At 40.0% G+C, this 10,000-nt stretch overlaps 1 protein-coding gene across 3 annotated transcripts in view; it reads right to left on the reverse strand.

The window, feature by feature from the left end:
* Positions 1-6,539: 6,539 nt before the first annotated feature.
* Positions 6,540-10,000, reverse strand: part of LOC138962933 (organic cation transporter protein-like) — a 29,181-nt gene continuing 25,720 nt past the window's right edge. For all 3 annotated transcript variants that reach the window (XM_070334901.1, XM_070334900.1, XM_070334902.1), the window contains exon 12: positions 6,540-10,000. This exon is cut by the window's right edge and continues 456 nt beyond it. The gene's annotated coding sequence lies outside the window, so the exon portion shown is untranslated.

Genomic DNA, 10,000 nt, shown 5'->3' on the forward strand with positions numbered 1-10,000 from the left:
TCTCTCTCTCTCTCTCTGACACTCTCTCTCTCTCTGTCCCCCCCCCCCCTCTCCCTTCCTATTTCCGTGTAATGAATTGTGTGGGTGTATTTGCTTGTGTGTTTTGGTAGTAACATACGCTACTGCATGGCACTTTAAGTGTGTCATCTTGTATTTGCTGCAAGGTCGCTTTATCTGCTTTTTTTCACGAGATCGGACTTAAGATTGAAAAGGTTGACGTCCACAAAAAGTCAGAGCGAGAAGAATACGTGCAGATAGTGACACTTGTGTGTGTGTGTGTGTGTGTGTGTGTGTGTGTGTGTGTGTGTGTGTGTGTGTGTGTGTGTGTGTGTGTGTGTGTGCGTCTGTGTGTGTGTGTGTGTGTGTGTGTGTGATAGACAGACATAGAGAGACCGACCGACGCACATATGAATAGAGAGAGAGAGAGGGAAAGAGAGACAGACAGAAAGACAGACAGACAGACAGACAGATAGACAGACACTTCGACTTACAGACAGACAGACAAAGACACATAGAGATCCAGAGCTGGTTTTAGGGCAGACAAATCACGAACACGATTGTCGGGTTCAGGGTCATTACATGACTCACACGACGAATGTGTTTTATGTATGTACGTACGTGCATGTTCGAGCGTGAATACTCGACTGAGCGTGCACGTGTGTATGCATATCAAACCGACTGTCTGCCAGACGGGAAAATCAACAAACAAACAAACCAAAAACAAAACAAGTCGCGTAAGACGAAATTACTACATTTAGTCAAGCTGTCGAACTCACGTAATGAAACTGAACGCACTGCATTTTTTTCACCAAGACAATACAGCTTCATCCATCCTCGCGACAAGGAAATCGCTTACTTTTCCACGTGTGCAAAACAAAGTGAAATTGACCAGCCAGTAATAGCTTGGTGTATAAGCAGGAAAGCACGCTTTTCTGTATTCTTTAAAACTTTCTGAGCTTGTTTTTTTATACCGACGTAACATATTTTATGTTTGTTCAAATCAAGAAAAGATAAAGAATAAGATAAAATCATTTTTGGACCGATTTCTAAAATTTTAATTAGTACTTAATTAACATTTCATCGTTAATTGTGATCACATTTTTAGAGTAAACATGACAGATTTATATATTTTTAGATTCAGAATTTAATGAAGAATACGATGCAATCTGTTTGCGAACATTTGATTTTAATGACAACTTTAATGAGCAAACTCATTTATTAATTTTTAAACCTCCAAGCTGAAATGCAAACCCAAGTCCGGCCTTCGTCGAAGATTGCTTGACCAACATTTCTACAAAATTGGTTGGAAAATGAGAGCGTGACAGTGCCGCCTCAACTTTCACAAAAAGCCGGATATGACGTCATCAAAGACATTTATAAAAAAAAAGGGAAAAATGTCTCGGGATATTATACCCAAAAACTCTCATGTGAAGTTTTATGAAAATCGGTCCTGTAGTTTTCTCTGAATCGCTCTACACGCACACACGCACACACACACATACAGAACACTGACAGACCCTTGTTCCAGCGTCGCGGACGACGCTGGTATCTGTGGTTGGGAAGAACGTGCCTGTGGAGAATTAGTCTCCAAGCCAAAGCGCGCTGACTCTCCAAGCCAAAACAATTTCAAAGCTGAAAAAAAAATGTACAATTTACGCGAAACGATTAAACACAGCTTTCGGGTGTGTTTTTTTTAATCTAAGATGTACATAAATATACCACTCCGACCATAAGGAAAAGAAAAAAAGACACACACAAAAAAAAGACCGAGAGGAGCCGAGTCAATCCGAGACCAACCGAGAGGACGTGTTTCGCGCCGTTTCGACGTCGTTTGTTCAGATGCGGCCGGTTGGATCAGTTGCGGTCATACAGGGGCGCCTTGCACAAGAAAAGATCTTCAACAATCCCGATCATCATCATGGTACAATAATGTTTTGTGCGCCCCCATGTATGTGTTCTGTGCTAATAATGCACGGTTGTGAAATGTCCGTACACATTTTGTGGCACTATGTAATTGTTAGTGCATCCTCCTGCGGATGCTTCGTGCTAAAAATGCACTTCCATTAAAATATTGTACGCTCATGTCAGTAATATATTTTCAATTGTTTCTCTGTCAATTTCAAGTGTTTGTTTCCAATTACTTCAGTATCTCCCTGTTGCAATTCCAGGTGATTCATTATGCATGTGCCAATTTGAGATGTTTAATTCTGATTCCTGTATTTACAGTGTAAACTTAAAACTATTGTCTTCAAACATTCCTATGACACCTGGTAATGGTTCTGTGGTTTTGTTTTTAATTTGTATTTTGTTTTTCTGCAATAAATATTTGAAATGGATCTGAGGCCGACTTACTACTTTTAGCACTCTTTTTCACCACATTCCCACGTACAGATATTGCAATATCAACTCTTCCTTTCTACCTGTTTCAAACAAGCTCTATTTTTTAATTAAAAAGTTTTTACTAAATGTCTTAACATAGAGGGGGGAATCGAGACGAGGGTCTTGGTGTATGTGCGTGTGTGTGTGTGTGTGTGTTTGTGTGTGTGTGTGTTTTTGTGTGTATGTGTGTGTATGTGTGTGTGTGTGTGTGTGTGTGTGTCTGTCTGTCTGTGTCTGTCTGTGTGTGTGTGTGTAGAACGATTCAGACTAAACTACTGGACCGATCTTTATGAAATTTGACATGAGACTTCCTGGGAATGATATTCCAGGACGTTTTTGTTTGGTTTTTTTTTTATAAACGTCTTTTATGACGTCATATCCGGCTTTTTTGTACAAGTTGAGGCTGCACTGTCACACCCTCATTTTTCAGTCAAATTGATTACAATTTTGGCCAAGCAATCTTCGACAAAGGCCGGACTTCCGTATTGCATTTCAGTTTGGTGGCTTAAAAATTAATTAATGACTTTGGTCATTAAAAATCTGAAAATTGTAAAAAAATAAATAAATTATAAAACGATCCAAATTTACGTTCATCTTATTCTTCATCCTTTTCTGATTCCAAAAACATATAAATATGTTATATTTGGATTAAAAACAAGCTCTGAAAATTAAAAATATAAAAATTATGATCAAAATTAAATTTCCGAAATCGTTTTAAAAACTATTTCATCTTATTCCTTGTCGGTTCCTGATTCCAAAAACATATAGATATGATATGTTTGGATTAAAAACACGCTCAGAAAGTTAAAACGAAGAGAGGTACAGTAAAGCGTGCTGTGAAGCACAGCGCAACCGTTACCGCGCCAAACAGGCTCGTCACTTTCACTGCCTTTTGCACTAGCGGCGGACTACGTTCAGTTTCATTCTGTGAGTTCCACAGCTTGACTAAATGTAGTAATTTCGCCTTACGCGACTTGTTTTTTCTTGTGGCTGTTTGATCAATTCATAGCAAGCATTGACTGAAATAAACAACTTATATATCCAGCACAACATGCAATTCATTGACGTTTGACCCTAACCTTTTAACACTTCCCAAAATAAATCTTTGGTGGACATTGCATCGACGCTGTTCATTTTGAATGAACATTTTTCTTGTTACACTACAGCTTGGGACAAGCAAAGGCACAAGGCACCTGTTTGAAGAAATAAGAGACACCAGTGTCTTTATCCCCCATATATGCTCAAGAAAAGGTTCTATAAAGACAACCAAACATGTGTCTGCTTTGTAACGTTATCTTGCTGCCAAAAATACTCTGGAAAGAAACAAGAAAACAAGTTCAACTTCTGTAATGTACCAAGTTCAATATCGGGTGCCTTTGCCTCTGAACTGTCCTGGATAACTAGTTTAGTTTTTCTTTCACAAGGAAGTCTTTCTAGCGCAGTGGTTAGTGAACTTCGGTTAGAGTCGCGAGGTCGTAGGTTCAAGCCCAGTCAGCGCGGTATTTTTATTTTATTTTGTGTTTCTTTACTCTCCTTTCTTTTGTTTTATTTTACTCTATTCCATTTTATTCCAAAGCATTATTGGTGATCAATTGCAACACTGACCAAAGCTCACGAGGCAATGATTTGGTATTGATCACTGCGGAATTCGTTTGCCAACCACTGAAGCAACATGAATCACTGGACCCGAGGCCAGAAGCAACATCAGTTAACAAAAATTAATTAAGTACATTGAACCCCCCTTTTAAGACCTCCAAAAATCCGGCTGAAGAGTTCAGGTCTTTAAAAGGAGGGAGTCTTCAAATGGGGTTATGTTTATCAGTCATCGTGATGTTGCCGAAATACAAGTCTTTCTGGGTCTAAACCTGATCTAGATGGATATATTTTATCAGATAATATTAAAATGCAAAAAGAGTTGACATAATGCCAAGGTATGTTTTATAACTGAAAACATTAACAGCTAGGGGGTTGATAATAATCCAATTAAAAGAGGTTTACGAAACCCAAACTATGCACAGACACAATATTTCAAAATGTCCCTCATAAAACCTCTTTGACATTGTGTTTAATACTGTACCTTAACTCAACAGTTAAACCAATCAATATGTACGGCTTGTAAGTGTATTAACTATTCCAGTGAATAATCGCACGCGAAGCCAGTATAACTTGTTGCACAAGAAAATTGGTTGAAACCAGCAAGGGCCCATGAAAAGAAGGGGTACGGACACCTGTTTTGTTTGGGCTACATGTGTTGCAAAGTATTTGAAACGGCGGTATTACTGTACAGTGGTGCCAGTGTTAAAAGGTGAATACTTGGACCAGCCATGAGTGTAGGAACATTGCACGCGGGGTATCTTGACCGGCACATTTTAGAAGCAATAATAATGAAAGTAACAACAAAAGGTTTTTTTTCAAGCGAGGTGTCCGCCTGTATTAATGCCAGTATTGTATTATAAATGGAATTCGATGTTTTAATGTGTATTGGGTTTAAAAGTCCTAATGTAGTATTATAAAACAGTATGCCTGTTGTCAGTTGTTTAATGTGTTGCCCCACAGTCTGTGTTACATCTTTGTTCTGTTTTAGATCTGTACGCTTTTATGTGAGTTCTGTTCTATTGTCAGACTTGTTTTTATGTGTATAACTATGTGTCTATTACTTATCTCACGGTTTTTCATCTTTTTAAAAATAATTTTTCTAGATTATCTTATATAACTGTAAGTGGTCGTTGTTTATGAATTTTTTTGAATTTTGAATTTTGTATATGTAAAATGTTAAATTCTAATGTCTAATGTAAAGCGCCATGAGACTACCATTTGGCGGTGAACAGCGCTATAAAAGAATGTTTTATTATTATTATTATTAATCTGCTTGGAAGAGTATACCTCTTCATTTATCTACAGCGCACGATCTGTTCTCCTACATAGGTGAGCCTCGGACCTTTTAAACAGATCGATCTCATTATTATGTGTGAGCGGAGCTTCAGTGCGTGTGTGGGCATACAATCGCGTTTGTGCGTGCGTCACTTTGTATGTGTGTCCGTTTTGCTTGCGTGCGAATCTGCTTATTGTTGCCATTAGGTTTTGCCCATTTAAGCAGTGAGGTGCAAATATCTATATCATGGCCTTCGTTTTCCTGCAAGCTTCAAAGAGCTTTGTACCACCTGTCACCTGTGTCAAGCACAGGTTTGCAATGGAATACATCGAGGTCGCCCTTATGGCGGAGTCAGACCAAGACAACGCACGGCCAGCGCACTGAAAATGAATCAAAAATGGAAAATAATTATCAGTGCGTCGTTGTGTGACCGCGGTTTTGTAGAAGCACATTTTTGTGCATGCTCAAAAAATCCCAACGCACACAGCGAATGACAACGAATGCGTAGCGTTGGTCTAGTGCGCTCGACGAACGAGTAACGCATATTGACGCACACCCAGCGAACGACAACGCACTGGCCAAAATCGCGATTTTTCGCGATATTTTCAGTGCGCTGGCCGTGCGTCGTCTTGGTGTGACTCCGCCATTAAAGACACAGTACTTCCCGTGTAAACGATTCGACTCACCATCTTAGATCCGCTCAGACGTTTACAGGGGATAAGGTCATCCCTCAACTTGGACTCAACCAAACTTCGACATTCTGGTTTAAACTGTTTTATTCAACGTTTGTGCATTATTAACAAAAAAACGCATATTGAGTAAACAACAACAAGCATAATGCTTATAGTGGTGTTTACAGTTTTCTAGAAAAATACATATAAATGGCGGCTATTGTACAGTTTAAACTTCGACATTCTCACTGCTTTATGTGCAGAGAGAGAGATACATTAAGGAAATAATTAATTTATTCATTTACGAAGATCAAACTTTGCATACAGAACGCACTTAGTCTATTGATTCAGGTTAGGTGTCCAAGTGGACAGATCTGAGACGGTGAGTCAAATCTTGTATACCTGTAGGGCTCAGTCTTCGACAGTATTTAGTAGAAAAGGCGGACCAAATCTCTCCCCAATAAAAAGCTTTACAAAAACGTCCAGGTGCACGGAGTCCCTAGGGCTTGAAAAAATACCAAGTTTCATTGACGTTCATGCAAAGAAGAGATAACACCACCAACATAAACAACAAGAACAAGAACAAGAACAAGAACAAGAACAACATCAACACAATACACAAGAAGGTATGACTAAATGTCATGACCCCTTTATTAATAGGCACAAGGCCAACGAGTTACACTTATATGTGACGCCTTTCTGTCTAAAGGGCTACAACACTTTATAACAATGAACTTTCTCTATCGCGTTGATACTGTGTCATCGATTAAGCTTAATCATCGCAACATCTGCAACACACCTGATGAATGGACAGTCATATCGGCCAATTATCTGTAAGTGCTTCATTGATCATGTCCGAGATGCAATCCAACCAGATAAATAACAAAAACACAGAACTGTGACAGTAACCATGGAGGAAAAATCCAAAATGTCCATGACGGGTGCATACAGACAAGCGACTTTTGTATTTTCACTGCCAGTAAAAGGCAACAACATTTTCTCAACAACAACAAAACTAAATAGGCGAAAAAGCAAACATACACACAGACACTGAAGCAGTGAAGGTCACGTTGATAGTAGATTCTAAAAAGACACAAACAAGTGCATGCAGTCTGTATAGGTCTATGTACGCACAATTTCTTTGCTAGTCGAGATTGGAAGAAAACAGACACACACAAAACAAAACACAAGTGCAAGCAATAACACAGACAACTGCATGAACACACACAAACACACACACACACACCACACAAACAAACAAACAATCTAGAAAGACTGAGAAGAGTGCATTTTGCCCGCACAGTGCAATATCACTTCTGCTCACACGACACTGGCTCCGCGAAGCATTGTTTTGCATTGTCAGGGACATACATTAAACCAGGCCGATCGACTGTGATGTATGAAGCGAAACCCTTTATATCTGTACAGCTTAACGATACCATCTCTCCAGTGTAAACCTTCTCTCTAGTGAAAACGTTAACCATCTATCTTGTGTAAGCCAGCGAGTTTTCTTATGTGTTTTTAGGGTAACCGAAAACACTGATTCTATTGATTCATGTTTTGGGGGTCTTATCTCATGAAAAAGTCTGGACAGGTCCGTGATGGTTTACATATAGAACGGAGCTTGCATTGCTTAAAAATTAATGTCCTTGTTAAATACGAAGAGGACAACACATAAATGTTTTTTTCACTTCAGTTTTGTTTATTTTATTACCCTGCAGTGTTCTCCAGGGAGGAAATGGATTACCATGAGCCGGCAGTCGAATGTTAAAATCGTTTTCGATACATGCCTGTTAGTTTAAGTGTAGCGTAGTGTAGTGTCATGTAGTGTATAGTAAATTGTAGCGTAATGTAGTGTAGTGCATGTTGTGTAGTGTAATGTAGTGTAGTGCTGTGTAGTGTGTTGTGTAGTGTAATGTAGTGTAGTGTACTGTTGTGCAGCGTAATGAAGTGCAGAGTAGATTATGTATTAGATGTGAGATTATACAGTTTGCCATGTGGAGCAGAAAGGGGAGAAGAGAGGAGGTTGAACCGTAGGGAAGAGACCGGAGGATGATAGCTAAACGCACCGCTGGTTTATGGTTCGTCAGAATAGGTATGCAGTGTGCCCAACCATGCCACAAATTCGTTAATAGAATACGTTTTGCCTGAGCGAACATTATAATAAAACGCCGACTGTGCGGAACTTCACACAAACAGTAGTGTACGTGGTGTCTCCCAACAGCCGTCCTTTTTTATGGAACACCTCGCACGCCGGCGTAGAAAAGAAATAACCTTTGATCAATGGTCCAGAACCGGTTAAGGAAAAATGGATCCATTGTGCCAGCAAAGTCTGTGCCGTGCGATCTTAGGGGCTCCGCTCACATAATTATGTAACTTCAGCAGGACCGACGACGCACTGCAGATTATCCCAGCCCGCTGCGTCATAATCGCTATCGCGGCATAAATAATAATTATGCAGTGCGTCGTCTGTGCCGCTGAAACTGCGCAGGCATATTCTGCCCATTATTGGTTGAAGATGTCACTTGTTATTCTTAATTCAGTCATGGGGAGTGAGGAAGAGAGTAGGGTCGGTTGTGTTCCACAATGACCTTAGCGTATTTAAGACGCAACCTGCTGTTGAGTACTGAAGGAATATTGTAAATCCTTCTTTGTTAATTCGACATTTTGATTGGTCAATGCAATCACTCAGCGGTCAGGCAATCAGCGTGTCTCACCTCCAAATGGATCTGCCTCAATGTACACTTCCTGGCAAGCGTATCAATACAAGTCATGTGTTTCACGTGTCGCCATGACTGCAATTGTTTCTGCCAGCCGGTTGGTCATGCGCACGAACGATAGACAAATCAAGGGAAATGCTAATGGAAGACAGCAAGTACGCCATTTGGTGACCGAGACATGAAAAGGATGTGACGTCATGTTATAATGAATGACGAATTGTTCTAGCGAGAACGTCACTTTGTGATTCGGCCTTTGCAGACTTCTCAAAAGGAACAAGCCATGGAAAAGTCAGTCTGTAAAATATAGAAAAGCACATAATAACCTCAAGCGAATTATAATGTGCTAAGCACATCGTAATTCCATGGGACTAATACTTGCACCGAAGGCGATGGTAAATACGTGACAAGTCATGAATAAAATTGATGAATTGAGGTGCCACTTCACATCCAAAAAAAAAGATCCTTTGAATGGATAGATTTACAATTACAATATCGGACTGCTGCTTTCAACATGGAGGGGTGTGCCTAAATTGTCTCACCTGTGATTTGTAAATGGAATCCCGCACGACCTTCGGGATTCCATTTACAAATCACAGGTGAGACAATTTAGGCACACCCCTCTATGTTGAAAGCAATCGGTGAATATTGTATCAACGTTAAGGAGCTCAGAAAGCGGCCTTAATCTTACATTCGAATACAAACAAGAGGCGAAGCCTTCAAGGCTCACGTAAGAAATCGACAAACAGTAACACAAACTCAATCACTCCGTCACACATACACACACACAGTACACACACACACACACACACACACACACACACACACACACACACACACACACACACACACACACACACACACACACACAGAAAGAGCATAGGTGAAACTGTGCAAGAAAGCAAGACACTAGATCTAGATCTGTCTGTCTGCATGTAGCCTACTTACATGGACACGACTGCCAAATAGTCTCGGCCCGCTCAAAATAACAATCACCGAGACTTTCAGTAATTCCATCGCGTGACGTCTAACCCTCGTACGTCATAATGTGACGTCAATGTAATATGACGTCTTCAAATGTTAAAAGTTTCTACCACAGACATACACACATACATACGCACGCACGCACGCACGCACGCACGCGCGCACGCACGCACGCACGCACGCACAGACAGACAAAAGTTAGCATCGCATAGGCTACACTTACGTGAGTCAAAAATCAACCGCACGTAAAAGTAAAACAGAAGACAATCGAGTACAAAATAAGCAAACCGATACAAAAAAATGTGGAGTCTCGTACGTGATCTACATCCAAATGGTTAACAAAAATCTATTAAAAAAAAAATAAAAATAAAAATCAG

Source organism: Littorina saxatilis, linkage group LG3 (assembly GCF_037325665.1).
Source record: "Littorina saxatilis isolate snail1 linkage group LG3, US_GU_Lsax_2.0, whole genome shotgun sequence".
Lineage (NCBI taxonomy): Eukaryota > Metazoa > Mollusca > Gastropoda > Littorinimorpha > Littorinidae > Littorina > Littorina saxatilis.